The 4282-nt window shown below is 38.7% G+C and overlaps 1 protein-coding gene across 1 annotated transcript in view; it reads left to right on the forward strand.

The window, feature by feature from the left end:
* recql (RecQ helicase-like) overlaps positions 1-2574 on the forward strand; it is a 29455-nt gene extending 26881 nt beyond the window's left edge. The window contains exon 16 of the mRNA XM_015396685.1: positions 336-2574. The gene's annotated coding sequence lies outside the window, so the exon portion shown is untranslated. The remainder of the gene's footprint in view (positions 1-335) is intronic.
* Positions 2575-4282: the final 1708 nt, after the last annotated feature.

The raw sequence follows: 4282 nt of genomic DNA on the forward strand, positions 1-4282 counted from the left end.
TCTACCTAATATAGAAGAACTACTTTGATCCATGTGTTCTGACATCTGACTGTCAGATCCAGCATTATTTTTGCATCATTTTAGCCACAGCAGTCATTCCTTTATGATCCTATGTGACTAAAGTTAAGCCTAGATGTGATTTCCCTGCAGCTTCTGATCCCACTGCATCATGCTTCATCTGTCACTAACCATTACAATATAACCCTGTCAGTATGCATTCACTGGCAACACTTCCCTTACTGCTATAGAAATCTCTAAAGGAAACTGGCCTGCTTTATTTTCCAAAGCTATGCTCCTTTACTTGTTCATTTTTTTATTGTATTTTATTGTTACAGAACACATCAGCTCTTGGAGTCTGTGAGGAGGTACTCCGTGTGGGCCTTGATCCCCCGGCTATTAAGAACAGATGTCCCGCACAAACAAAACAGAAACTAACAAAGGAACAAAGGAAACAACACCTGAAACCTTCCAGATTACCAGAGGGAGGAGAAACCCCGTTAAATCAGGTAGAAGGAGAGGAGAGGAGGCCATTAATGTCCCAACATGTTGCTCATGTAGAAATTACTAGAGTGCAAAACAGTGATGCGAGTCCTGGACCGAAGCTGAATCAAATGAAATCTTTTTCCAAGCAGAGCTCAGCTTGCTCTTTAAGGGCGAGGAGAAAACATTGTAACATCAGAGCCGCTGGCCGGAGTTTTCCCAGAGGCAGTCCTGTCCTCACCGTGTCCAGCTCTCCTTCTCAGGGTTCGCTCATTTCTGAAACAGCAGCAGAGGAACTCTGTGATCTCAGGAAATACTACAGCAATCAGCTTAAAAGAATTAACTACATTTCCCATGAGCACCTAGGGCCGCCTCCTGACCCAGGGGTCCTTACATGCATCATGGAGCCTCTGAGGAGTCTGCGTCTGTCACAGAGGGGGACCTTCGCCCAGACGGCCCGCAGTTTGTGGACACGTGTCAGTGGCAGGAGAAAACGGGTCCATCACTGATGTTTTCTGGTTCCACTTCATTGGTACTTTGTGTTTACTAAGATAAAAACGCTCCATGGTCGGTTCTACAGTAGATTTTTCCCAAGAAGCAGACTTATGAAAATCATTTTAGTTTATTGGTTAAGATGCTTTTCCTCCACATCAGAGAAGATTTTAGAATGTTTCACTTTGTGCTTCTTCATCATGTTGACCACATCCTGATCCGTTCCCCTGGAAAGAAGCTGGTGTTATGACTGCGCCGAACAGTCTAAATCAACAGTCTAAATATTTTTTTTTGTTTCATTTGTTCCAGTTTGAGGTCTTTCTTTGTGTTCATCATCATCATCTAGTCATGTTTCATGTTTTTTTTCATCGATGCAATAAAGGATGAAAGGTAACTGTCTTCTATTTACTTCTTTAGATAGTTGAACATTTTTTATAGATATAAAATTGAGTTTAAGGGATAAATTAACATTGATTCCATATTTTCCTTCCTTCCACTGAAGAGGAAATATACGGAAGCTTATTGCATTCACCAAAGAAAAAAAATCTGACAGCTTATCTCATAATTACGAGATTGGTATCTCAATATTATGAGATCTCATAATTACAAGAAAACCTTTCATATTTAGGAGATCATTAATTGCTGAGCTACGCTACATGAACTGTGATCAATGAGTTGTTTGTCAGATTTAATATGCTTTTATTTCCTTTCAGGTAGGCATCACTGGGAAATGCTGAGTTTCCTCAATGTGGTTGAAATTACTTTTAGTTTGTCGGCATTGCACAGTAAGTCCTTAGGATTGTTTAGCGAAAAAAGTCCACTCTGACTTGCTGGAAGACGCACTGTTCCTGCAGGACCAATTAAACCAGCTCTGGATGCTTTATGCTTATAAGTTAATGCATCTGAAATGCATTCCAGCTGGCTTGGTGGTGTCCCATAGAACTGTCCATTAGTACCTTCTCAAAATCCTAGATCCTCAAGGAGTACAGCTGAGATGTCAGAATCATTTAAAGTGACATCTCTGCAGAAACCCAGGTCCCAACTTCATGCAGTATGCTGTTTCATATGACAAACTGAAACCAAACCAAATCTGTATTAATGGAGCTATTGATTTTTGTGTATGGTCAAATGACTGCGTGCTTACTCCACAAGTAGTAATCCCAGGATTATAGCTGGGTACTTCACTGATGAAGAGAAAAATGCGAGCGGAGCTCCAACGCGCATCAGGTCAGACCTGGGTACAGAGAACTGTTCAGTGGAACAGATGCAGATATTCATAACTCATCATGAAGACCAGTTTTCTGAGAAATGCTTCATGACTGGCTCAATTAATCATAACCAAATATATATAAATAAGAGCTGATAATTATGAGATCTTTTCTCATAATTTCGAGATCAGATCTCGTAATTATGAGCTCAGCTGTCTGATTTTTTTTCTTTGGTGAATGCAATGTGCTTCTGTAGAAATATACTTTAGTTACAACAAACTTCTCAACTGTTTGTATTTCTATATTCTATACATCTTTATACAGTTGTTATGATTTTATGTTCAATTCTATTTCCTGGTTGGAACCTTTATTCCACTCTGGATTCTTGTTAATGTAGTCTTTCTTCACTTTACAATAAAAAATAAATAAATAAACAAACAGTTTTGAAAACTTCGGTTTTCATTTATTTCCTGCTTAGTGTGTCAACTTTCACAGTTGCTAAGCAACAGAGTTTACAGCGGTAAACCCGCCGAAGGGTAGACCTGTTATCACAGCCAAAACACTTCCGGGCTCCTATTTTCAGGTTTTGGAACAGAGCCACTGCCTAGTTACATGTGTTCTTTCTGGCCAGTACAGCATGTAAGTTGATGTGAAGGGTGTATTTCGTTTATGTACATATAGTGCTATGTTTATGTTGTGTTTGGAGGTTTATTACAAGAAAGGTCACGAGAAGAGAAGTTTAAAAAGACGTTAGCATACGCGCTAACTAGCCGTTAGCTATGCCGCTAGCTAGCGGCTAATGTAAACATGTTGCTTGTGTCATTATGTGTTTCTGTACATATTCAGGGAATAGGTTGAGTTTATTATTTAGGAGAATTGTGCCTTTTTATTTGGAATTGTTTCTGTTTACACAAAGACCTATGCACATTATTTCTTTGTTGCAGTTTTACCATTCATTCATCCATCCATACCAGCTAAAGAAAAGGCTTAGGTTAATGGAAATGATGGTTATCTACCTGCTAAGCTAAGAGTGAGGGCAGGACAAAAATTATTGTTTTGGCGCTAATGGTCACTAAAATGATTTTAAGCTCAACATGTGCAGTATTAAAATTCAAAACCTTTATTCACAAATATGCTCTGTTTTTTGGAAGTGGAGCCAGCCAATCCTGTTCGTGTATGCAAATTAGCCATGTGCTTTTCCGCAGTTAATAACGCGGAACAGATTGCATGAAGACAGCATGTCTTCACTCCTGTTTGTGGACCTCAACGGACCTCCTCTGGACAAATTCGACCCTTTTACATTCGTCAGAACCTGGATTAAAGTAGGACATGTGCGTGCATGAAAGAGAGAGAGACACACAGATAGTCTTTGTGCATGTGTGTGTTTTCATAGACTGACTGTCTATTCAGGCTCTTGCCTGCTCCACCAGACTCACAGAAAGCTTCATCCACCAAGCTGTCAGGAAGCTGGGCCCCCCTCAAAAAAAAAATCACTCTGGACAAACTCTCCTGCACTACTATTTATTGTACATTTTATATTTTATTGTGAAATTGAATGTTTAAATTCTAGTATTAGGAACTGATCTTATCTGTTGTGCCTGTGCATTTTATCTGTTTCACTGTTGGTGAATGAGAAACGAACGTCCTCTCCAGTCCTTGTATGTCTGGTGAATCTGAAGAATTGACATTAAAGCTGACTTTGACTTTGAAATGTTATAGGCCGACTGCATACTGAGAAAATTTAGATCGGTATTGCGCAACAATTAACACTCATCTTCCTCCCCGTCAAATGCTGCATGTGCACATTATTCCACCTGGAGAAAAAAAAAAGCTTTTCATCATAAAACAGTCAAAGCGTTCATCTTAGAAAGTCTGATGTTCATAACTAGGATATAAAGTAAATTACAAATTGCAGTTTTAATAATATGATACCATACCACAAAATTATAACTACAGGATATAAATTCACAATTTCATAATAAATTATTCTAAACTATTACATGTGAAATTTTGAGTCATAAGGTTTTATTATTATTATACCTTTATTTTTACAGGCAAGTCATTAGGAAAAAGTTCTTATTTACAAAGGCAGCCTGACAAGT

Source organism: Cyprinodon variegatus, unplaced genomic scaffold (genome assembly GCF_000732505.1).
Source record: "Cyprinodon variegatus isolate N-32 unplaced genomic scaffold, C_variegatus-1.0 Scaffold813, whole genome shotgun sequence".
NCBI classification, from domain to species: Eukaryota; Metazoa; Chordata; class Actinopteri; order Cyprinodontiformes; family Cyprinodontidae; genus Cyprinodon; species Cyprinodon variegatus.